Raw genomic sequence first — 27,435 nt, 5'->3', positions numbered from 1 at the left:
AAATTAGGGGTGGGAAGGGGAAATTTATTGTTTACACTAAATTTTTTTGTCACATGATTCCCCGCCACCCCTAATTTGCATATGCAAATTAGGATTCTGGTTCGGTACGGCCAGGCAGAAGGATTCGGCCGAACCCGAATCCTGCTGAAAAAGGCCGAATCCCGAATCCTGGATTTGGTGCATCCCTATAAAAAACCCTAGCTTGTTACACAGATACAGAAAATTACAGTTTAATTATAGCTTCCTTCCACAAATGTGAATTTTGGTCCCTTAAGTGTGGAGGAGTTAATTGATTTGCCCAAGGTCACATTGAGCATGTTTGCTAAGGATATGAGTCAGGATGGCACTATCGCAGATAAAGCCCCCTTTATCAGTGTATAACACAAAGCATTAGCACCAGACACTGCATCTGGAAAATGATGATTAAAGATTTTCAGAAGAAAATTTATGGCCCTAGTACAGACATAAAAAGGCAACATCAAGGCAACTATTCTTGTTTTAAAGAGAAATGCATAAAAATTAGCTTGACCTCAATTAGAGAATAATTTTTGTGTCCTTTCCTCTTATAAATATCTTCTGAACGTCAGAACAAGAGATCAATGTACAGAACAACATACAGGCCACGCGCAAGCCCTCTGAATTCCAGAGCGCTCATGTCTAATATTTCGTAAAGTGAATTACTATAAATCTTGTATCTATATCATTGGGTAAGAAGGTATACTTTTCTGGAGTGCCCGCACCTGACGGTAGTTGGTTGGAGGTGCTTGATCCGAAACGTCGGATTGTGATGTGAGAGATAAAAGTTGTTATTTTGAAATGAAAATGAGAGTGCGGATCCTCTATTGCCTATATATTATATATATGCCCCAGTAGCTCCCCATCTTCTTTTCTGCTGATTCACTGCACATGCTCTGTGCTGCTGTCACTTACTGACCTTAGGGACAGACTCACAATATACAGGACACGTAAAATATAAATGTCACAATATAAGGCTGATTAGTAATTAATACAAGATAATTCTACATAGCAGCACAGAAACCAGTGCAACTAGCATTAGAATTTAATAATCAGCCCTGTAGCATCATCTTATATTACAGGCAAACCTCTTTTTCTACTTTGTGACGACCCCTAAAATTATCTTCTCAAGAGCTGCTCAGACCCCCACTGAGCATGTGAGCATCTAAGATGGTGACTCCCTGTGACAAGTTGAAGTCCTGGAGCATTGCTGCTATTTGCATCACAAAACTAACTGGTTAACATACAATAAAAGTGGGTTAGTAAAGATACAGCTGTACACACACACACACACACTCACTCATACAGTATATGCTACTATTTGACACAAATAAGATAGGTGAAGAAACAGTGTTAAGAATTTTATTTTGTGACTTGAACATTGCATCTGCACCTAAAAATATTTCTCCGCACCTGTGCATATAATACAAACAATTTATAAAGGACCAGCAAACCAAAAACTTCGGCTACCTTACACTAACAAACATGTTGCTGTGCAGCCATGGAGATAGCCATTCAAGTTAATATTGGACTATAGGGCACACATGACAGGTAACAGATTAGCTGTTTGGAATAAGATTTCATAGTTATTACACAGGAAAAAAAACCATTAATGGCTCTTTTCAGAACAACAGAAAATGTTTTTCATATAATATTGTTGCCACGCAATAGCTTATTTATAGGTGCTAGATGAAGAGATATTGTAAGATCTGACGAGCAGGTCATTTTTTAACTCTTGTATCAGACATAGGGCCATGTTCAATTCAGGGAGAAAAAGTTATCACCTGGTTTATCACGTGAAAATTCAGTTCCAGTTTATTCCCATAGGCTTCTAGAGTGTTCATGTGATAAACCATGAGGTACGTTTTTCTCAATTGCATTGCCCTCGAATTGAATCTCATCCATTACTTTTCATGTGATAAACCTATTTCTCATTAAATTGAATCTGGCCCATAATCTGTGTGTTTAATCTGTTGTACAGAGCTGCTGTATATGTTGGCACTATACAAATGCTTGGTAATAATACATACAAACTTTAAATTTTACTGTAACTGATCCTTTAAAATTTCCTATACCATTTTGCTGCAGGCATAACATTATTAAATTAACGTTGCCTTTTAACTTCATCCAAAAGTATTCTTAAAATGATACAAGCAGTTGCTTTGTGTTATCCATGCTTTCTTGCAGGCAGGAAGTGGTCCGAATTTCAACAACACTGCATTCTTATCATATTTCATGTACTGACTGACTTGAAATGGTTATCACTATGTTTAAAAATTGACAATTACAGTGGTCAAATACCCTTTCCCACCCATATTTGCATTTGGATGGTAAATGTAATTTAAGGTGACCAGATCATTTAAAAATGAAGCCACTCTACCAATATCTGCATGTTGCTGGACTGTGGTGATTGCAAACTGGTTGAATTATTATTATTCTTTATATATTGTTGACATTTGAGTACTAAGGGGAGCACTCTTGTTTGCTCATACACCTTAACTACATTCAAAACATCCCAATAGCACTGTAAGTTGCTTTTCTGTTTTTCTGTTCTTTTCTTTTTTATCTCCATATTTCCCATAAATCATAATTAAGGCATATATAGGATATATAATAACTGGTAGCGCCAGGCCAGGCTGGGCAGGTGTCCTAGTACTCCCAAATGAGTATAACATTCATTCCAAGTAAGCAAATTAAATAATTGAACAAAAAGTTCCATCAGAAACTCTCCTCATTTAATAGTCTCTCCCTTTTCCAGTGTGCAAGTCTCTGGTCTCTGGTCTCTGGTCTCTGGTCTGGCCCATTTATCAAAGGTCGAATTTCGAATTCATGTGAATTTTTTTTAATAAATTTAATAAATTCTAATATACTCACAATTCGACTGGGAGGTTATTTAAGAAAAATTTGAATGTCTAGATTCTAAAACTCAAACAAATATTAACGACCTGAAAACTTGAATCGAATTCGACTAAACTCAATCAAGTTTTTTCTCTGAAAAAAACTCAAATGTCAGGAAGGCTATTAACATCTTCAAATGGGTCTCTGGACCTCTGCCATTGACTTCTACATAAACTCAGCAGGTTTTAGGTGGCAAATAGATGAATTGAAATTTTTTCAGGGTCCAGGTTTGATAAATCTCGAATTCGAGTTTGGATTATTGCTCGAGTTTTGACCAACAATCCAACTCGAAAATTCTAATTTGAATTTCCAATTCGAACCATAATAAATCTGCCCCTTACTGTTCCAGAGACTTTCCATAGGAAGGGGAGAGTATGGCAAATGGGAGAAGTAGGGAGTAGAATGATACATTGTACAATGGAGATGAGGACAGAGGAAATAATGGCACATAAAGGTAAGGGCAACATAGAGAGAATCATAGATGGAAGGGAGAGAAAGAAGGAGAGATTACACTAGAAAAAAACAAGAAAATGAGAGACTGGCAGATGTTAGTGACTAGGGAACAGAATAGTGGAACTGTAGCACAGGAAAATAAGATTAACATGATACCTGAGAGGAGAGGGAACAACGGGAAATTGTACACTGTGAAAAAAGGTGTAAGCTGAGCAGACTGTGGAGGAGAGAAGAAAGGAGTAGAGAGACATTGACAAGCTGAAAAGAAAGGAAAAGAGTGGAGATGGAAAACAGAAAAAAGGAAGACCCAAAGACATGAAATAGTTAAAGTACTATATATTTCGAATTTGCTTTAAATATAGTTACCACGCATACCATGCAGGCAGGCTTAGTGCCTAAGGGCGCAAAAACATTTAGGCTTGACACTGAATACATTTGCATACTCACAGATACTGTTTACATACACACACACTCATATATATATATACACACACATAAATCAACTCATACAGAAACACACACATTCAGCATATTCCGAGTAACTATCAAGACACTGCCTCTAGAATTATATAAAACATTATTTTTTGATTTATTCAGACAGCACAAACATCCCTGCCATACAAGTACATTGCCAATTTCTATTGTTATATTGATTTGAGTCAGGAAGTACTGTGGCTCCACTTTGCTCTTTCATCTGCAGATGCAACATGGACCTGTTGACATGGTGCATTGGCAGAGGATATTGACGTTGGCATGGATCATATGCAAATAAATATTGCATGCAGACATATAATGTGACAGACCACCGGCACACTGAAAAATGTTTGAGACAGAGGTGCTTCCCTAAGGAAGGGCTGTTTGCTCTCTAAAGAACACAGGACAGCAAGGAAATGCAAATGGGTACAGCACATGATCTGCAGTGAAACATCTGACTCCTTCCTTCATAATAAAATATCCCTTTGGCCCACTGACAGGGATCACTGTTCACCCTGTACCAGACTTTTAGGGGCAAATTCACTAACAATCGTAGTTTCGCCAGGCGCAACTTCACCGCACTTCGCCACACTTCGCCAGGCGTAGTTTCGCCAGCGCTTCACAAATTCACTAAAATCCGAAGTTGCGCACAGGGGTAGCGTAAGGTTGCGAAGTTGCGCTAGCGTTGATTCGCTAAGTAAAGCGAAGTTACGCTATCGAAGGCTAATTTGCATAGGGCGCCAAATTCAAATTTCAATGGAGGAATACGTATCAGCACTACAAATGCCTAGAAAACCTTCAATTCATCAAATAAAAATTTTATTTTGCCCTACACATGTGCCCACTGTCTAGGTAAGTTGCCATGAGTCAGGAAATGTAGGGGGGAAGGAGGGGAGCCCCAAAAATGTTTTCGATCTTTTTCAGCCTATCACCCATAATGTAGAAAACACGCCAGCGTGTTTTGGGACTTAGAAAAATTTTTGCCTTTTTTTGAAACAATCCCTATCTACTCTATATCGCTTCGCCAGGTCTGAGGTGGTGAAGGAAGTCTAGCGTAAAAGGTAGCGTTCAGTACACTGCGCGCGTTAGTGAATTTGCGTAGTTACGTCGCTAGCAAAACTTCGCCAGGCGTAAGGGTGCAAAGTAACACTAGCAAAACTACGCCAGCGTTCGTTAGTGAATTTGCGCAGTAACGAAAATGACAAACGCTAGCGAAGTAACGCTAGCGTTCGGCGCTTCGGCGCTTAGTGAATTTGCCCCTTAGTGTACAAATATTCTAAAATAATTAATTCAAGAAATATATACATGTGTGTGTGAATATCATAATAAAGTTGTTGTTCACCTTAAAATTAACATATAGTATGCTGTAGATTGTAGAGAATGATATTTGCAATTTTTTATCATTTGCATTTTTAAACTTATTTAGCTTTTTGTATATTTCTTCCGTTTGGAATTTCAGCACAGCACCTATCTGGTTGTTAGCTGGGGGGAGGAGGTCTGACAGAGGGCCCGGGTGCACAATCTGGACCAGGGCCCACCCAACAGTAGTTATGCAGCTGTAAAAAACTATACAAATGAAAAAATAAAGACCATTTAATATCTTAAAAGGACACTGTCATGGGAAAACATGTTTTTTTTTCAAAACGGATCAGTTAATAGTGCTGCTCCAATAGAATTGGGCATATTTAATTTTGAAATCTGACATGGGGCTAGACATATTGCCAGATTCCCAGGTGCCCCAGTCACGTGACTTGTGCTCTGATAAATTTCAGCCACTCTTTACTGCTGCAGTGAAAATTGGAGTGATATCACACCCTCCAGGTAACCAGATAACAGCTCCCTGGTAGATATAAGAACAGCACACAGTAGTAAAAATCCATGTCCCACTGCAACACCTTACATTGAGTAGGAGAAACAATAGCCTGTCAGAAAGCAGTTCCATAATGCAGCACTGGCTCTTTCTAAAAGCACATGACCAGGCAAAATTACCTAAGATGGCTGCCTACACAACACTATTATAACTAAAATATACACTTATTGGTTCAGGAATTACATTTTATATTAGAGTGTATTATTTGAAGTGTAACCAGTGTAATTTAGTAATAAAAACGACACCATAAAAATCATGACAGAATCCCTTTACCGTAAAGGTGATAATAAAGGTGTTTGATTGGTGACAATGACCCCCACAGTGTGCTAAGTGCAAAAATCAAGGTATTATGCAAATAGCTGCAGACCATCAAATGCTGCCTGCGTTACGCAGCATTTAATTAAAAAGAGGCAGGTGGAGAGAGGCACTTAAACATTCCATCCTACCCCTACCCTCCCCAAGGGCATCATTGGCATCATTGTTGCAAAGCACAGCGTGCTCATTAGTGCTCTTCCACTTCAGTCCCACCAGGTCATAAATGTGCCTTTTTTACAATCTGTACCTTTTCTAGAAAAGTGTCTCAATAAAATCATTTGCATTGTTTTTATTTAGCCTAAATTCTAGAGTAATATTCTCCTATCAACCCACAGCAAATACAAACTGAGAAGGATCTCTATATAAAATTATTTAAGTTAAAACAATTCAAATTTGCTTAGTTGCTGATGTCTTTAAAGTAAAAAAAATGTATGTCTGTGTGCTGGAGTGTGCTGGAAAAATGATGCACAGAATGTTAAACCAGAAGGTTATCCAACAAGAGCTGTCTTCAGGTGAGTGCAAGAAGGAGCAACTGCTCTGTGTGGGGTCCAGCAGAGGTGCAATTGAATGTAGGAAGAGTAAAGCGGAAACAGAAAAGAAGAGAAACATGGTAGCAGAGGGCTATTGTGCTTACCAGTTGTACTGCTACAGCTGATGAAAAGTCATTGTTTCTCCAGTCCCATGTTGTACTTTTTTTTTTATAAATAATACGGCTTTACAAAGTCTGTTTTGCCTTAGGACAGGGACACATGGAGCAGACTATCCACTTTACTTTACCTGCATTTTGTATTTGGCTCTGTCTTCATTCATTCCTTTCTGTAGTTCCACTGACAGCCACAACACCACCTTTGACGAGCTACACTGAACAGATATGTACACGAAAATGCATACTTTCTGTTTCCATGCCCACTCTGTGTAGCTCTAAGCAATGGAACTACGGGAATGAGCAAGTAAAAGAAGATCTTCTTTCCTCTACTTGTGTACAAACGCAGACAGAGGAAAACTTCTGTTTTGTGTGCCCTGGGCCATGGGACCTGCCATTCAAAATTTGTGTCCATCTGGCTTTTTATGGGCCTCTTCCAGCCTGTAGCAACCCCGTAGCCACAAGAAACTACAGTATGTCGTTTTTCTACCTTTTTCCTTTAAGGAATTTGATTTATTTTGAGTCAAACGTTTTCAGAGCAAAGATCTGGAGAGCTCATTTTTCTTCCTGTATATTCTGACATTCTGCTTTTTGACGGGAGAAAGTAGGAAGCCTGCTACAATCCATAAACTACTGTCTCTAAAGTTTTGATGTCAACTTGTTTTTAATGGCTCAGAAATGGTAGTTTCCAGTATTTTCTCATGTGCTGGATCAAGCTCAGGACATAGTTGTTTTTTATCCTATTATCCTCCTTTGGAACATACAGAAAAGATCTTGCTGCTCTCTGGTGAACTGTATCAATCATATAAAAGTCATAGGGGTAACATTTGAAAACTCACTGAGGAACATTCATTTTGGCTACCTTAGTTAACTTTAGTTACCTTAATTAACCCTCGATATTCGACTGCCAAATTAAAATCCTTCGACTTGAATATCGAAGTCGAAGGATTTTGCGCAATTCGTTCAATCGAAGGAATAATCGTTTGATCGAACGATTAAATCCTTCGAATCGCACGATTCGAAGGATTTTAATCCGTTGATCGAAGGATTATCCTTTGATCATAAAATTGTTAGCAAGCCTATGGTGACCTTCCCCATAGGCTAACATTGGCCTCGGTAGGTTTTAGGTGGCGAACTAGGGGGTCGAAGAAATTTTTAAAGAGACAGTACTTCGACTATCGAATAGTCGAATAGTCAAACGATTTTTATTTCGAATCGTCCGATTCGAAGTCGAAGGTCGTAGTAGCCAATTCGATGGTCGAAGTAGCCAAAAAAAACATTCGAAATTCAAACTATTTTTCTTCTATTCCTTCACTCGAACTTAGTGAATGGGCCCCCTATTGTTTACCGTTCATGTGATGGAACAAGCCAGACAGAACACAGACTCCCTGTTTATTCCTTTCCCCACCCTCTGAGCATGCACCGCAAGTCTGCAGATGTGCATTGGATTACTCACAATTCCTGATAATTTTCGTTAACCCCAGTGCCAGTGATAATTTTCGTTAACCCCAGTGCTTAGGTATGGCCCAGGCTAGTACCATTCTTCTAGGCTGTCATCTGTCTTATTTAGGTTTGATAACTCTAAGCAGGAACTTACGTACGTGGGCTGGGCAAAATACATGTTGTTTTAAAGGGCTCTTACTCACTGGCGTTTTGACCTGCGCTCCCCTGCGTTCCGTTTTTTGGCGTTCAGCCGCAGGGGAGCGCAGGAATAGACGCAAGTCATTATTTCAAATGGGGCTGTACTCACTCAGGCGCGTGTAGGCGCCGAACGCAGGTTCAGACGCAACATGCTGCATTTTTCCTGCGTTCGGCGCCTACACGCGCCTGAGTGAGTACAGCCCCATTTGAAATAATGACGTGCGTCTATTCCTGCGCTCCCCTGCGGCTGAACGCCAAAAAACAGAACGCAGGGGAGAGCAGGTCAAAACGCTCATGTGTAAGAGCCCTTACTTTGTGCCATAGCCCTAATGAGAAAACATTAGCGGTCATTAATGAATGCAAGTGCAAATCAATGTGTTTGCAACCACTGCAATTGTGCCTCATGTGTCAATCCAGACAGAATTGTGTTTGCATTTTGCTGCAAATCAGATGTCATATTCAGGGTGGGGGTTGCATCAATTTGTCTGACTGCATCCAGTTCATTGGATGTAAGTCTGGTGTGTCTATTTACACAACCACAGTGGGAATCCTACAGCTAGCACCAGTTCCAGGGCAGTGGTAGTTCCAGGGTTCCCCAGTATCTATAGGCGCAGTTGCACACCATTCATATGAAGAGGTACACCACAATGGATATGTTGGTAAGCATGTGAAAGTGCACAAGTATGTTTGAAGGCAAGTGTCTTAATGAATTGTGCTTTCCGTTTTATGAATTTTAGAGCATTCTTGTGTGTTTGTAAATTAACCCTAAACTATCTACAGAAGCAGGGGTTCAAATTATTATTAATAAAAAAGGAAAGCGCTATTCACTAGGCAGTAATATGTAAGGCAGCCCCACTTTGAATATAATCACTAGATTTGTTCCCCAGGAGGGTACTGCACCAGCCCATGGAAGTTTGAATTGCAGTTCTGTGATGCAATCTTACTTTTTGCTTCAGAAATGTTACTATATATTATATAAATATAATGTATAGGCTTAGGGGTGGCCAATTAAAACAGGGCTTAATGGCACAGGAGATAACATATAAGCTCTGTGAAATACAAAGGGTTTAGATTAGTGTGTAAGTTGCAAGTCCACAGATTTATAAATGAGCAAAATGATTGACTCATCGTATCCACAAATATTTTCTTGGGTTAAACATACCTTAAATAGGACAAAATTACAGTTTTAACTGAACCACTAACACTACAGGGTTGTTCCACCTCTAGGCGTGACTGTGGGTCGGCAACCAAACTTACATTTAGAAACAGAGTAGAAACCACAGACCTCCATTAGGCCGGTTTCCAAGCTGCAAAACAAAATCTGTTTCTTCATCTGAACCATTGACTTTGCAATAATTCCCTTTCAGTCATCTTTCCTTGTCATTTCTCCTAACCCTGTGCTTCAGTCAGAGCCTCTATAAACTTTCTTTGCCAGCCCTTGGTGGGTTTCCCTACACCGGATTCTCGCATCCTTCCAAACTAAAATTAAAGTCTCCTTTGTTTGTCTTTCACTACTTCAAGGATTTGATTTCCACTCTGTCTCCAACATGTACAATTACACATCCTGACAATTATAACTTACTCCCACAGTTGTGCTATGCTTCCTTCCAATGTACAATAGAAACCCAACAAAATTAATTTCAACTTGGACACAGTGTTTTGCCACTTAACTATGGGCGGAGGTTTGATGGGAGCTTGATGCTACTCTATAAATTGCCATTACATGCATGTTTGGGCTTCTAATGAATAAAAGTCATGTGTGCTAGCTACCATTGCCTCTTTCATATGTTTTATTGCTTACAGACGTTGTCAAGTTTTTTTTTTACCCTTCATATATAGGCATAATTTATCTTTCTGTGTAAGAGCTAAAAATGTTGTATACTACACAGCTTTTCTGTCCATAACAGTGTGTCCTATGTGTTAAAAGGTCAAATATTTATTCATTAATCAAAAATATTCTACATGTTGTGAGGACACTTAGGGTTAACAATAATGAACAATGAACAATAATGAGAACAATATGTCAAGTTTATTGTGGGAGACGGTACTAAACACAGCATATACAACACAAAAGAAAAGTATTAATATTACGGAGGGTACAGAATTTGGTAATATAAAGCAATGGAACACACAGCAAGAAAAACAGGACTACACAGCACTCAGAGGGATCTACAGGGCCAAAAGAACAAGTTACAAAAATAGGTCTTTATTAGTCAAAGTTAAAAGTATACATGCATCTCCATAGGCCCTACGTGTTTTGTACCCTCAAGGTACTTAATCATGGACTAACAATATAAAGCAATGCACAGTATCACAAAAGAAAAAGGAAATAATTCAACAATAGGAATTGTTTGCTTAAATAAGACTCAATCGAACTATACATGTACCATTGCCATCCAAAGACACATACGTGTGTATAGTATGTGTGTATACTTAGACTGTAAGCTCTACAGGGCAGGGACCTCCTTCCCACTATGTCTCTTACCACATAGCTCTTAAGCTCTTTGTCCTATGATTCTGTATATATGTATTATGGGATTTGTCTACCCCATGTATACTTTTATATATATATATATATATATATATATATATATATATATATATATATATTGTATGTGTATAAGCGCTGCAGCTCCTTAACAGTGCTTTCCAAATAAAGTTATACATATATACATACATACATACATATCTACATAGTGAATGTACTGTTCAGCTATTTATTCAGAATCCCTAGTTTGATAATATAGCTGTAGCTGTAAATATAGCTTTGTACCTAACTTCCAGCCAGAATGTTTCATCTTGTCCGATCTGATCACTGCAAGACATGGGAGAATGGCTTCTGAAGAGTATGATTGTAAGTGCAACAAACCAAACTGACACACAGTGATTATCAGCCACAGCAAGAAGGTGCTGCTCAGAGAATTAACAGTTCTAACAGGTGGCAATGATTGATTGATTTTCACAGTGGAATACCATTCCCAATAAAATCTTCACTCTTCTTAGCTCTTTGTTTGAAAGGCGGAGCACTTACTGATCATAAAAAGTAAGTTGGATTTTGTTTAAAAGACAAAGTGCTGCTGGCTATGGGAAGTGACTCAGCTGTTGCTTGCGATAGTACTAGTTTACATCTAATTAAGGTTTTGCTTGCCCATTAATGGAGAACTAAAGCTCAACAAAGAATTAAGCTATAATTGCTACACCTTAGGGGTTGTTTACTGATAGATGGGCAGGGGGCAAAAAAACAGGTGCAAGGCAGCATTTCTTTTGCACATTGTACTCTGTCTTACCGTTACTGACTACACCTGTGCTTCCTCCATAGGCCTGCTTATCTTAAATTGTGACAAGAATATTTAAGTATCTATTCTGGGCTCTCTGCCAAAAGCCATTTAAATAAGAAAGTTGTATCTTCTTTTGGCTGTTCAATCCAGGAGGTCAAAGAGAAAGTCAGGACATCAGAACAAACCCGGGACCAGGTCTGGACTGAGAATTAAAATAGGCCCTGGCATTTCAGGTACACAGAGGCCCAATCAGCCCACACAGAGGCCCAAACAGCCCCCTCCAGCCCACTAAATACTGACTTCCTATGGGACCTTATAGCAGCCCCTCTGGCATTTGCCAGAACCCACAGAACCTGTCCGGGACTGCGGGTTGAGCTGTCAAAATCAGGACTGCCCCGCAAGGCCAGCGGGCATTTCCAGCTTAGGGGCAAATTTACTAAATTTACTAACAGGTGCTGGCGTAAATTCACTAGTGAAGTAGACCTACTCTAGCACTACTTTGCACCCTTACACCAGGCAAAGTTGCGCTCTGGCGAAGGGACGTAACTACACTAATTCAGTAACTTGCGGATTTTATTGAACTTTACCTCTTGCGCCAGACTTTACTTCGCCAGATCAGACCAGGCGAAGTGCAATAGAGTAGAACATTTTTCTAGGTCCCAAAAAATGCTGGGGTTTTTTACTTTTTACTGGGTGATAGGCTGAAAAAGATTGTAAATTTTTTTTGGGGTACCCTCCTTCCCCCTTACATTTGGCACCTAAACTATACAGTGGGCACATGTGTAGGGCAATATAAGACCTCTATTACATTTTATTAAGTTTCCCTGGCCTTGTGTAGTGTAATGTAGTTGCTGCAGTATACATGTCCATTGTTCTTTAACTGCACGCCGTATGCTAATTAGGCATCGCTAGCGTAACATCGGACTGCATATCGTTATATATATGTGCGCAACTTCGCAACTGTTCGGTAACCTGTGCGCAACTTCGGATCTTCGTGAATTTGCTCAGCCCTGGCAAAACTGGCGAAGTGTGGCGAAGTGCAGCGAAGCCATCGCTAGTGCATTTTCGGCGCATAGTGATTTTGCCCCTTAGTTTCTTAAAAGCAGCCCACAGCACACTAAGCATGTGCAGTGTCACTAATATTGAAAAGATGGTCTAATAGGATCTGTATATTGAAAATCCTGTGTGCAACCTAGAAGTCTTGCCCAGAGGGTGAAACCTCTGGGCTAAAAAAATAAGTTTAAAATACAAAATCTGTAACCATGGGCATTAGTAAAATAAGATTGTATAGAGGTCAAATTGGCACCTCATTGCCCATAATGTTAATCACCTGATAACAAGTGCAAGTGCTTGTCAGGAAACTGTAGCTTGAAAACGTGACAATTTGGGTTTCCAGATATCTACAGTCAAACAAGCAATTGCCCAAGAGCTTTCAGGGATTTACCATTGTTAAAAATGGGTGACCAATTCAGCCACATTCCTGAGCTACTAAAAATTCTAGGTGCTGAATTCCCTGAAATCCTCCCTGCCTGCTGCAATATTAAGAACACAAAAGCACTTGTTAAGGCACTTGACAGGTGATTCTTGTGAAATATCTGTAAGGGAATGGAGGCCCCAGAGAAGGACCATTGCATTTTATAAAACTGTAGCTTCACAGTAGGTTCATTGAGGTAGCCTCTTCTATTGAGTGATTGCTGGAAATAATGCCTGTCTAAATCAATTTACAGCATGAATTAAAAACCTTTCTGTAGTTAGTGAGCTGAATGCGGCATTGTGCCATCACATGGGGCCAAAACAAACTTATTATCAAATAAAAACGTAAGCAAATGTTTGCTCTTAATTGCCCACAGGTCACTTTGTGCCTATCCTTTTTCCTCAACAACTGATAATCTTTTGTTCTCTCGAATTCACAAATGTTCATTTGTTCGTTTGTGTGCAAAACAACAATAGCTTGGATATTTAAAGTGCAGTATCTTCATCATTCATCATAATTATACTTTAGAACCTAGGGAATGGAGTGGAAAAAACATAATCCTCTCAATCAAGATCTTTACACACTTGGCTTCAGCTGTTGCAGACTGGTATGAAAGCCAGAGTAATGTAACTTCATGTTCTCATCTGCCTTTATTTATGATAACATTATAATAAGCAACTCTCAGTCTATACAAGCATCGGCCACGTAACTCCAGAAACAAAGCTATTAACAAATCCATCCTTGCTTACCAAACATTAATTTACCTACCAGTACTGTGCTAAATGTGGTGCATTAAATCAGACTGTGACAAATTCTAAAACGGCAACCAGTAATTAAAAATATATTTCTAATTCTTCAGCAGGTCTCCACCTGAGTGGAACCATCAGCTTTCTCAGTGATAAATTACCCTGGGTTTCCTAGAGGTCGAAGACAGATGAGTTTATACCTCTGAGGAGAAAATAAGCAACGTATTGGAAATGTCATCATATTCCCAGCTCTGAGTTGTTCACACCTGATTTCAGCTTATATGAGAAATTTACTTGCTGCCAGCCATGTCAGACACACATTTTTAAAATGAAAATAAGAAGCAGTCAGACATGACTAACATTTTCACAATGGAATTCGGCAATAACACAGAATATTGCACTGGATGCAATTCACATGTGCAGAGTGTGTAGTTTCATGCTCCAATGCATATAATCTACTGTCCTACAAGACAGAGAAGCAATTTTTATCAGTGCGGGAGGTTTACCAGGATTTTGCTTCTGTTTTCTCAGCTACTTGTTCCACATTCTGTATACTCGAGCTTTTTCTAACCCCAGGTGACCCACAATTCAGTTTTGTTTAACTAAAACCTTTTCATCAGTGCATTTTATTATGTAGGTTGTAGCCACTGGGATTTGTCAAATCCATATTTTTCTTGGAACTGGGCACTAAAACCATGTGTTGAGGCATGGGAAAATGCTGCAATAAAATATTTATATAAAGAAACATAGATTTGTGTTGTGTTGTTATGTTCCTTTGACTAACAGGAGTAAGTCCTTCCCATACTTTATTGTACACAGTTCAGTTTTACTTACATTAGAGTAAAGTGGCTGTGCATAATTTGAAATACACAGAGAGGGATGAGGAGTGAGGGTAGATAGAGTGGGTGGGAAAAAAATTAAAATATATATTTGAGGTATAGAAGAAGTGCATCATTGCACTTTGCCAACAGTATGCACTGTTTGCTAGACTAGAGGACAGCAGTTCAGTGAGCACAGCAACCATTATGGCATCTTGCAGAAAAAAAACATCAAGACTGGGCAGTTGTAGTTTACTGTGTGTTCTGTTTACTGCATTGTGTTCATTTGCTAGTACAAGCTGTGTAAGAGCACAGAGTCATGCAAACACAATGCAAATACAGACAGTCAGTCTGAAAGGATAGTGCAGACAAACAGTGTGTGCTATTTAAGCCAAACCTCTCTGTGGCTAACACTACACAGGACTGATTTTTGGCTCAGGTGCAGGCACACAATGGATTTCAGCACCAAAACATGCATTTTGGCCCAAAAATTCACAACAACACAATGGTTTCAGATGCAGGCAAAGAAAAAGGCTGATGCCAGGGCGTAACTACAGGCGGTGCACCCAGGCCCAGACCCCCTTGGGGGACTCATCGAGGGTGAATCTGTACAGAAGTTTGTGTGCCCTCACATAAAAAGAAGAATATGGAGCAGGGCTGTGGGTGGCAGTGGGTACACACCTGGAGCTTCTTAATAGTAGTTATGCCATGGGCTGATGCCAGCATACAGGGCCGGCCTTAGGTCTATTGGACCAATTGGGCCCAATAGGGCCCCGCACCTCTGGGGGCCCCGCACCACAGGGCAGCACAGATAATATTTCCCTCAGCACATGATGCTGCCTGGCCTGCCCTCAACTTTGAGAGTCCAGCCTATCCCCAAATCCATAGGTCCAGCCCACCCCCAACTCTGATAAGCCAGCCTATCCCCCAACTCCATAGGTCTAGCCTGCCCATAACTCTCATAGGCCCAGCTTTCCTCCAACCTTGATAGGCCCTGCCTGCCTGCCCCATACTAATTGGCCCAGTCCACTCTCCTCTTTCCTCCCTCTCTCTCTTACCCTGTCTGCCCCTTTCCTTTCTATTTTGGGCCTGTATGCCCTTATTTTCCTAAATACTTGGTGTGTCAGTAGCCAGCAACACTTTGTCTAGGGGCCCCGCCAACATGGTCCCAATTGGGCCCCACATTTGATAGGATCAGCCCTGCCAGCATAGGGCTTATTATCAGCCTTCTTTTTCTGCAGGCCAAGAATAGGCATTAGCCTATTTAGCCTTTCCTGTTCTGTTTACAGTCTATGGTACATGGTTGTTTGGGGTTTGTGTATCTCTAAGTCTTATTTCATGTGTACCATTTACACAATAACCCCCCTCCAATATAATTAACAACCTTTCTGGATTCTTCTGTTTATCTGTGGCAATAAATTTGGCTTCAGCCATTTCCCTGACCCCATCACAGACTCCTCAACTAGCTATTTCCTGTTTATCGTACATGGCTTTCTTTTATGATTTGGCTCTCACCCAGGCACCTTGCATCAATCATTTATTTTTGAAGAAACAGCGTGTGAAATTCACAGAAGTAATAGCACTTCCGGATAATTTCATACTTTTTCATTTTAGGAAAACATTAGGAATGCTGCTGACAGTAAATGAAAGCAAGCAGAATCTGCAAACATTAGCAGACGTTAATACTTTGTTCTCCAGAAAGAGGGATCCCTGCATGGCTGAAAATATGTACATAGATTACTTTAGCTCCTGTGAAGAGATAGCCAATATGATATGTAAAAGCTGACAATTTCTAGAAGTAGAAGTTTCTTAGAAGTAACTTAACATTCGAAAATAAATGTGCTGAAAAATCATAAATATTTCTGTGGGAACCAATGTCATCATTGAAAAAAACTAGATGTTTTAGTAATGCCCAAGGGTAAACTGTAGGACATAAATAGCAATTTTTCTTAAGTTAGATGTGCAGATTTTATTCTTGGTATCTTGAAAGATTGTTTGTGGCAATGTAACGATCTACAATTAACCATTCAGATTAAATAAAGTAGTAAAAATAACAAGCCAGACTATGTTCTGCCCATTAATTGACAGACAGCAATATACAAAAAAGGGAGGTTGTGGGAGCACTCAAAGGCTTAGTTAAAATATATTTAAGTACAATGGAAGTGCAACTGATTTGGCCAATTAATCAATGAACATTCCCTGTTCCCCTGTCTCATAAGTAATTCAGTATAAATGCAAGTGCATGTGTTTACAAAAACAGGGGTTTTTAATTACAAAATTATGATCATAAAGTTGATTAGCCACCATACCACGTCAAGGTAAATCCCATACGGTGGTCCCTAACTTATTTACCTCGGGTCATAGTATAAAAAGGCTTGTACCTCTGCATAGTAGCATTACTTGTAATAAGTGTCTCCTGAACCTTTCAGTCTGAGGGCTGAATCCTCCCCCGCCACTAAATGCAGGCTGATTGATGGTCCGCACCTGAAGTGGTATGGGTTAACAGCCAACCAAGAACAGTTTGCGTATGTACTGACCACCCCATCTGACCCATGCATATGTGTGGCCATTTTGGACAAGTTGGAATACTGGTCCTGCTGGATCTTTCTTTCAGTTCTCTAGCTTTTGAATGTATGCGTACAGATTGAAGGGACCATCATAAGGGGCGTGCGTTTATTGAGGTGCTCTTTAAGCCTGTTTCTGCACTTGCACCTTATATCCATTTCAGTCTCAGTCTATTTCTACAACACTGTAGAGCCCATTTGGTGCCCCTAGCCAACTAGATTTAAGCACTGCCACCAGACCAGGGGTACTTTATTCAAGAAGGATATAACTGGACTAGATACATCCCAGATAAGGTAAAAATAAGAAATAAGAAAGACTATGTAGGCTATCAGATATAAATACAAGGTGGCCAAGGTGGGATTGTTTACTTTAGTCAAGAGGCATTTAAGGATGAAAAGATTCTGTGTAAAAATATATATAAACATATAATAAACTCTCTTGTGCTTTCTTTATGATCTGGCTTTGCAACAGGACAAGACTGCATGCAATAAATATTAGAAGATGAGCGTCAGTGTTCATCTTAGGCCACATAAGGTGTTTTTTTGTGTTCAGTTGGACAGTTATATACCTTAAACAACTGTACTGGAAAATAAAACACAATAAATATCTTCAGGCAATTACGGATCAGTTTATCTACAGCTTTATGATGATAAAATTGCTAAGCCAGCATAACATGTCAAGGTAAACCCCATAAAGTGCCTCTAACTATTTATCACTGGTCATATTTTTCATAGTCTGGCACCCCCCTGCTTGGTTGGATTTCTTATGTAATTTCCTGACCAGTTTTCAGTTTAGTGTTCTTTATCTCACATTTTAGTTTCTGTGAGTTAAATTTGACTAAAATAAGGTGAAAGTTTCTCAATTAATTCATGGCTGTTTATTGCAGAAAGCAAAACATACTGTATATACTGTATTATATGGGCATGGTGCTAATACCAAACAATAGTTTAATAGTTTTATATCTATCTACAGTATCTATCTATCTATCTATCTATCTATCTATCTATCTATCTATCTATCTATCTATCGTATTATATGGGCATGGTGCTAATACCAAACAATGCATTTTGTGGTTTACTAGTTTTCTATCTATCTATCATCTATCTATCTCTCTCTCTCTCTCTCTCTCTCTCTCTCTCTCTCTCTCTCTCTCTCTCTCTCTCTCTCTCTCTCTATCTATCTATCTATCTATCTATCTTTCTATTTAGTGTATACAGTAAAACAATAGAACTGTTCAGGGGGGACCTAATGTTGCAGTGGCACAGATATCCTCTTGGAAAATGGGTTTCTGAAGGCTGCCTGTATATATAACTCTTATGATCAAGTAACTGCGACCAGTTCATTAAAGGGACACTGTCATGGGAATTTTTTTTTTTTCAAAATGAATCAGTTAATAGTGCTGCTTCAGCAGAATTCTGCACTGAAATCCATTTCTCAAAAGAACACATTTTTTTATATTCAGTTTTGAAATCTGACATGGGGCTAGACATTTTGTCAATTTCCCAGCTGCCCCAAGTCATGTGACTTGTGCTCTGACAAACTTCAATCACTCTTTACTGCTGTACTGCAAGTTGGAGTGATATCACCCCCTCCCTTTTTCCCCCCAGCAGCCAAACAAAAGAACAATGGGAAGGTAACCAGATAACAGCTCCCTAACACAAGATAACAGCTGCCTGGTAGATCTAAGAACAGCACTCAATAGTAAAAACCCATGTCCCACTGAGACACATTCAGTTACATTGAGAAGGAAAAACAGCAGCCTGCCAGAAAGCATTTCTCTCCTAAAGTGCAGGCACAAGTCACATGACCAGGGGCAGCTGGGAAATTGACAAAATGTCTAACCCCATGTCAGATTTCAAAATTGAATATAAAAAAATCTGTTTGCTCTTTTGAGAAATGGATTTCAGTTCAGAATTCTGCTGGAGCAGCACTATTAACTGATTCATTTTGAATTTTTTTTTCCCATGACAGTATCCCTTTAAGTCAGAAGGCTTTGTGCAGCATTGCATACAGCTGTTAAATATATGTACTATAATAAAACATCATTAGTTTTATATTGGTCTGAAATGGCATTTGTATATTTGCCTCACAAAGTAGTTCCTACTTTGCATATCTCTAAATACACAGATTTACAAAGTCATTGGAAATGGAGTGGCTCAACAAGGTAAGCTGAGGGACTTGTGTAAACTAGGGTGAAATGGATAAAACATGGCAGCAACAATGAGTGCCATCAATTGTAAATTACATTTAACACATGAAAGCAAGACAATGGCCGTATTTTAATTAAAATTATCATTCATGTGGTTTGCCTTCGCCTATAATAGACCAATAAACCAATGCTTTGTGTGCAAAGTTCACAAATGTTTGACGCAAACAGGAACCGGATTTATTGAGCGAACCACGTTATTTGCTACTTTTTACAAGCCATGGGGCTATGAGTTGGTAGGGCTGGTCGCCTTGGATATGCCCCAATTTACCTGTATACTTTCTCCATACTCACTTCCTCTACAATTTCCTTGGGCTGTATAGAGTGCTAGCTCCGTGCTGTCTTCTGGCAAAAGGCATATTTAGGTAAAGGACAATATATGCTGTCACCTGTTTCTAGTTATTCCGCTACAGGCCCCTTTGATGGCATTATATTTAGTGCAGGTGGCATTTGCACCTGTTTTCTGTTTTTTTATATTGCACCTCAACACCATCTTTGATGGAACATTGAGCACTATCCTGCATATATACATAAGCCTCTGCTTATAGGCTATACGGGGTGATGGTGATAGTAGTTGGCAGATGAGACGGCAGGACAGTGGGGTGTCATTGTGCCATTTACTGCTGTGAATCCATTGGGCTAATTTTCTAACAATTGACAAATTTGTGCTAGTGCAGTAAACAATGGCAACCAAACTTATTATTTTTCTTGTAGTTGAATTAACAAAATAAATCACTATTTCACTGATAAATGCTACTGTCCAAGTCCAAGTTTGTTCACAATTTGTTTCCAACTGTGCCATTATTTGTTTTTATTTTACTGCTGTGGATCATTGCACTACTTAATTCTGGGAGCAATTATATAATTTAACTTTTTGTGCCATTATATGCTGTGAGTCATTGTATCGTTATATGATTCAGACTGGAGAGAACATATAGAAAACATCTATCTAGTAAGTCATCAAGTGGGTGTGGAGACCTGCTACAATATTTTCTCTGAGGAAAGATAAATTCTGGGTAGGTCTAATGACAGAGGATCAGATACTGTATGCTTCATTTGTCACTGACCATTAGTACATGCAGAGCATATGATCCCACAACACTTATGAAAATAGGGAAAGATGGAGGGTACAGAGATATTGTAGACAACATGTTGGTGCATTGATTAGCACTGCTTCCTCACACCCATAGGGTCCTAAGTTTGCTACTGGCTAGGACACTATCAACAGGTAGTTTGTATATTTTCTCATGCTTTTGTGGGTTTCCTCCCACACTCTAAAACCTTACAAGAAGGCTAACTGGTGCCTGATAACATTACTATGATTGTGATAGGGATCTTAGATTGCAAGCTCCACTAAGGAAGTGGAAGTATAATAATTATAAATGTGGTCATCCTGTGCTTCCTTATCATTCAACCCCACAACAGAATTAAATGAATATCCTTTAAGGCAGAAAACAATGCTAAGAAAACTATATTTGTGTTGAAAAAGAACCTTTGCTGGGGGCAAAGCACTCCCTATCCAGGTTATTGGGAAATGGTTGCCAGCATGGCACATTGTACTGCCAATGAGGAAGTTAGTGTTCCATAGCTGTTTGGGTATTTTAATAGCAGCTGTTCACCCTGGGAGTAATTTGGCAATCAACTTGTGCAATTGCCCTTAAGCAAGTCATGTGTTTCCCTTATTTCCCTATGGCATAAGTCCCAAACATGAGTCTGTTCTGTAAGTTCTGTCCAGCAGGAATCATCAGTATGTGAAGTGTCTGCCTGTTGTACTGTGAAACTGATCAGCCTTATGTAAGATTGCCTATTAATAGCATTGCTCTTAGGGGCAGTCTGTTTACTTGCTCAAAATGATTGTCTGGCTAAAATACAAAATTCCAGGGAGAAATGTTATCTTTGTGAGTTCTTCTGTAGCCCATTAATATTTTCATATTTCTGAAATATAAATTTAAAATTAAAAAAAAAACGGTGATTATTTTAATCACAGATTTTATTAATCCAACACCAAGAACATTTCTCGTTTGGGAAAGCAGAGAGAGTGAAGTGTGGTAACCTGCTGAGAGTAATGAATATTCAGCTGTTAAACAGCAGCGCTGCTGGTACTGCAGGGCAGAAAATGTACATGTTTATGGGAGCTGCGCTGTTGTTTTGTAATATAATAATTCACTCTTCTCTGCCACATTGCTAGGATAATTCATAGCAGTCACAGCTAATTAGGAGTATGATGCCATTAAGGGTGCTTGTTTAATAGGTTTTATTCCATTACAGCTTAAATGTCAATAATTTGACAGTTAATATCAAGTTACACGAAAGTTGGACAAACAATTTTAGCATTTAGTGTACCTTGGAGTTTTAACTTCAAAGCCTGAATTATAGATGCTTGTCTCCTGTAGGTACATGGTATGGAATCATATTACCTTTTCTTTTTGTCAGTTCCTGTTTCCTTGTAAAGGACCTTTAGCATCAAAACACAGCAATATTATATGTAATTAACCTTTAGAACACAATGTGATTACATTTCTCTTAAGGACAATTGTGTCTTTTACGCACAACCATAACCTCTCCGGTTTCACAATATTTTGGCAAGAGATAGTTTTATATTTTCATGTGCGTCACTTCTAACTAAAGACCACAGATTTGGTGGGGGATTATATCTTTTAGGGGTCTCTACACAATACACAGTAATGTTAACTAAAGGGGACACACATTAAAATTAACTTTGAATTTGGCAAAGACAATGGGATTGTAAGATCGTTTACAGTATACGTTATTTTGTTTGTTTTTGAAAGTTTAACGTCTCTTGTTAGCAATGTAAACTGCTATCTGGTTGCTAGGCTTCCACTGACCCTAGCAATAAGGTGCATGTTTAAATCGCAGACAGAAAATAAGATCTAACCTCAAAAATAACATATCAAAGGGAAAGTTCATATTGAAATTAACCTCTATTATGATATAGATAATGATAATTTGAGATAGTTTGTAGTTGGACTTCAATTTTATTTGTTGTGGTTTCTGAAATGTTTCCCTTTCATTGTGTGCTTTTCCAGCCTATTTTTATGTTGTTACTTGTCTTCCTATGCAGATCCTCTCCTATTCATCCTTCAGTCTGCCATTCAAAATACTGCCTGGTGGTGGTAGGACCTAGCAACAAGATAAATGTTGAAATTACAAACAGGATAACAGCTGGTCAAGACCACAAGTTAACACCAAATACAAATGTTTCTGCCTACATCATACTAAAGTCTAAGATGAAATTCCCTTTACAGTTCAGACAGAGGCAGAATATAAATACGAATATATATATTCTAAAACAAAAAAGAGAGAAAGAAATGCTGTATTAAAACACAATACAGGTATGGGATCTGTTATCCAAAATGCTCAGGATCTGGGTTTTCTAGTTCAGAGTTTTTTTTCCGTCATTTGGAACTCTAGACCTTAAGTTTGCTAGAAATGATTTAAACATGAATTAAATGCAACAGGATTGTTTTGCCTCTAATAACGAGTATGTATACAGGTATGGGATCTGTTATCCGGTAACCGGTTTTCCAGAAAGCTCAGAATTATGGAAAGATCATCTAACATAGACTCCATCATATCCAAATAATCCAATTTTTTAAAAATGATTTCCTTTTTATCTGTAATAACAAAACAGTATCTTGCACTTGATCCAAACTAAGATATAATTAATCCTAATTGAAAGAAAAACCAGCCTGTTGGGGTTATTTAATGTTTAAATGATTTTCTAGTACACTTAAGGCATTCTGGATAACAGGCTCAATACCTGTATTTAGTTGGGATCAAGTACAAAGCACAGTTTAACAGCGAAGAATGAAATTAATAAATTATTTTATTAAAATGGAGTCTATGGGAGATGGCGCTCCTGTAATTCTGAGCTTTCTGGATAATGGGTTTATGGATAATGCCACTATATCTGTTTTGGCAGTTCATTTCCCACAAAGCCCTCTATTTATTCAAATATGCTCAAATATAAATTGTATACAGAGCCTGCCTGTGCAAAAATACTATGCATTCTAGGAATATCTTATCAACTTTATTTCTGGTACAACGTAATGAGTATATTCCCCTGTTTACTGTTAGAAACTCATCTGATAAGTTTGATTTTGGCAGGCATTCTTAATAGCAGTAGTTCTACAACAGTGTAATTGTCTGGAATGTTCACAAAACAGGAGTAATTTTACACTGGAGAAACCATCTGCAGCAATCAGTTAGACTTTTGCTCTTATCATATATTCCTCTGTTGAGGAGTCAGAACTAATTGCTGATTGGTTGCTAATCCAGAGTAAAATCGGATGCTTCTGTAATTTAAAATGTCCATAAAAATGTCAAACAGGGTTTCCGTGATTAGATCTTATTGTAATACACCACACAGAGAACCCTAATGAGATCATGAAAAGCTTTTACCACAGATTCGAGAAGAATTTGGTCTGATAAAATCTAGCTACACATTCTGCATCATTATCGCATTCAGTTGTCCCATTATCCTGGAAAAGGCTTCCTTTCTGCAAGTTGTGGTCTGAAACCTGTTGCGCATGAGTAAAGCTCTTTAGAGTACAAATGTACCGAGTACTAGGAAATCAGACATTAAAACTGTAATTTGATGCTATATACACAGATGTATTGGAATCATTATAGTTAATCTAGAAAATGTATTCATTCCCCATGTAGCAGCCCTAGTGCAGATACATGTGCATCTATTATAGTCACTTTAACCGTGAACAGCCTTTTTGTACTTTACACTTGTGCTTGCATTTATAAATGAGCCCTAGATAAAGGTATGTGTCAAAAATATACATGGTAGCAAAAGGAATCACCATTGTATGTCATCTGATGTGCTTCATTGTTACCTTGTTACTAAATGGACTTTTTTGTTTCTTTGTGGTATTTTGTTGACAAAGGCCCAGAAATTTACCAGAGGGCTCACTTTTGAACATAGGTGCTGAATTGCACAAGTGCAGCTGCCAATATAAACCAGTGACACCTTTGTTTCATTTGTCAACTTGTATTAGACATAGTGATGGGCAAATTCAACCCATTTTGCTTTGCCAAAAATTCATGAAACGGCAAAAAAAATAAATTATCAAACGCATTTAAATCAATGGGCTTAACGCTGAAAAATACTTCAATCATCCCTACATGGTCAGAACTAATTGCCTGCAATTGCACTAGTACTATTAGCACCTATGTTATTTAGCCCCTGATTCCATATTTTCTACAACTTTTGTAGTTTTCTGTGTACTATAAGTAAAGCCATTGACCAAAACTCTCAGACAATTGTATTTCTTTTCTAGGAAAACTCATATAATATTCCATGTGACATTAGCCTTAAAGGGATACTGTCATCAGAAAACATGTTTTTTTTCAAAACACATCAGTTAATAGTGCTACTCCAGCAGAATTCTGCACTGAAATACATTTCTCAAAAGAGCAAACAGATTTTTTTATATTCAATTTTGAAATCTGACATGGGGCTAGACATTTTGTCAATTTCCCAGCTGCCCCTGGCCATGTGACTTGTGCCTGCACTTTAGGAGAGAAATGCTTTCTGGCAGGCTGCTGTTTTTCCTTCTCAATGTAACTGAATGTGTCTCAGTGAGACATGGGTTTTTACTATTGAGTGTTGTTCTTAGATCTACCAGGCAGCTGTTATCTTGTGTTAGGGAGCTGCTATCTGGTTACCTTCCCATTGTTCTTTTGTTTGGCTGCTGGGGGGGGGGGGAAGGGAGGGGGTGATATCACTCCAACTTACAGTACAGCAGTAAAGAGTGATTGAAGTTTATCAGAGCACAAGTCACATGACGTGGGGCAGCTGGGAAATTGACAATATATCTAGCCCCATGTCAGATTTCAAAATTGAATATAAAAAAATCTGTTTCCTCTTTTGAGAAATGGATTTCAGTGCACAGCACTATTAACTGATTCATTTTGAAAAAAAATTTTTTCCCATGACAGTATCCCTTTAAGGCTAATGACAAATAGGATGCTTTCCAGCGGGATGGAAAGTGCCCATGATTGTCTTCTGCAGCTCCTATGTACAGGTATAGCATTGGTTATCCAGAAACCCATTATCCAGAAAGCTCTGAATTACAGGAAGGTTGCATTCTGGATAACAGGTCCCATACAAGTGCCTGAATCGGTGAAGCTCGGGAGCTTAAGTGTATGGAATTTTTGGATAAAAAATATTTTCATCTGCATTGTTGCTTAAAAGGCACTCACAAATGCATTGAAGGGCTTTAAAGCACCCTGCGTGCCATTATTGTAAGTGGCAATTGTGATGTGCAGGGCTGTACTAATGATCACCTTCAGTTACATAATTAGGGTAACCACTGTTATGTATTGAATACATTAAAACCAATGTTCATCTAGAATAGGGATCCGTTTTTGGAGCTTACTGGGAGCTGTAATTTAGCAGAAACCCAAATGCCCCAATCCATCAGCAAATAATTACCAATTAAATAGCATGCAAATGCTGAATGAAAGAATAATTTGGTATGATGGAAAGGGAGAGAGTATATGTGGAAGCAATAATAATTCACAGTTTAATCACAATCAAATGCATTTCTAGACATGTAGCTAAATATATACTAATACTAATTCCCTTCATTTCCCTTCTGATTTGTGGCATGATTATCAAGAGTTGAAAATCATACGCTGCTTATACATGCCAAGCATATTAAAGCTTTATGAGAATACAAGCAAAGGGGTGGTTAAAGGCTGTCTTTGGTTGTGGTTAAATACAATATGCTGTACGTTTTGTTTGTGTTGTAATATGTCTACAAGTTTGAATCTACCCAGAGGACAGCAAGATAGACTGAAATGAATGTGGCTAGACTGTGTAATTTGTCCCTTTAATGCATGCCATAAGTACAAGAAGTACATTGGAAAATACAAGAGATGCATTATTATCCTCTTACTGTATGGTGATTGTATATAACAAAATCTTTGATCTGCTTAAATGCCATTCATTTTAACAAACACGTTTCCATGCATAGTGAAGCCCCTGGGCCTGTACTGCAGACATAATGAGCAACTGTACACTGTTACTTACAAATCTGAAGTTAAAGCTTCAGGATATAACATCTTGGATGCAGATCAGTCAAAGCTGAAACTTATTAGGAATAAATCACCATACTAAGTTATTACTGGATAAACTTCATTGTATTTATTATGTGACATTTCTAGTACAAAAATAGCTCTAGTCTTAGCCCAGATAAAAGTTGTGTTCAGTTGCTTTAATTAGAGACCTATGGGCCTGGTGCAGTTTTGCCACTGGGTACCCACAGGCACCCCACTTCCAATCTGTTAGGATAGGCAACTTTTCAATAGTACACCACTGATATTCTGAGCCACTTATTGATATACTGCATTACTCTGCCAGTACGCCTAATATTTGGTCTGGTGGACCATCTAGGGCCCTAGCACACTCTCTGTGTCCCTATTATTTAAACTACTAGTTGTGTTTCTAATGTAAGTAATTCAAGGTATTGTGGGCAATACCTTTAGCTCATTCATATTGTTCATGTATGGAACCTGTTATCCAGAATGCTCATAACCTGGGGTTTTCAGTATAAGGGATCAAGGCCGGAACTAGGGGTAGGCAGAGTAGGCACGTGCCTAGGGCACAAAGGTGGAAGGGCGCCAGGCACGTACTTACTCCTACCCCTAGTCCGGTCCCTTCACTGCCGACCGCCAGTACGTGAACGCATGTGTCGATTTGCGCATGCGCAGAAGCGTCTATGCGCTCACGCGTCTATGCGCTGAAGCGTCTTTTCGCGCATGCGCAGAAGCGCGCAGCTAGCCGTCGCAGCAGCCGGGCAGGCTGCCTAGGGTTGGCCCAGCTCTGTAAGGGATTTTTCCATAAATTGGATGTCTTTGCATTAAGTATACTAATAAAAATATTGAAACATGAATAAATGCAATAGACTTGTTTTACATTCAGTAAGGATTAATTATACCGTATCTTAGTTAGGATAAAGTATAAAATACTGTTTTATTATTACAGATAAAAAGGAAGCCAGTTA

Source organism: Xenopus laevis, chromosome 3L (genome assembly GCF_017654675.1).
Source record: "Xenopus laevis strain J_2021 chromosome 3L, Xenopus_laevis_v10.1, whole genome shotgun sequence".
In the NCBI taxonomy this organism is placed as follows: Eukaryota; Metazoa; Chordata; class Amphibia; order Anura; family Pipidae; genus Xenopus; species Xenopus laevis.
This window is presented reverse-complemented; position numbering follows the sequence as displayed.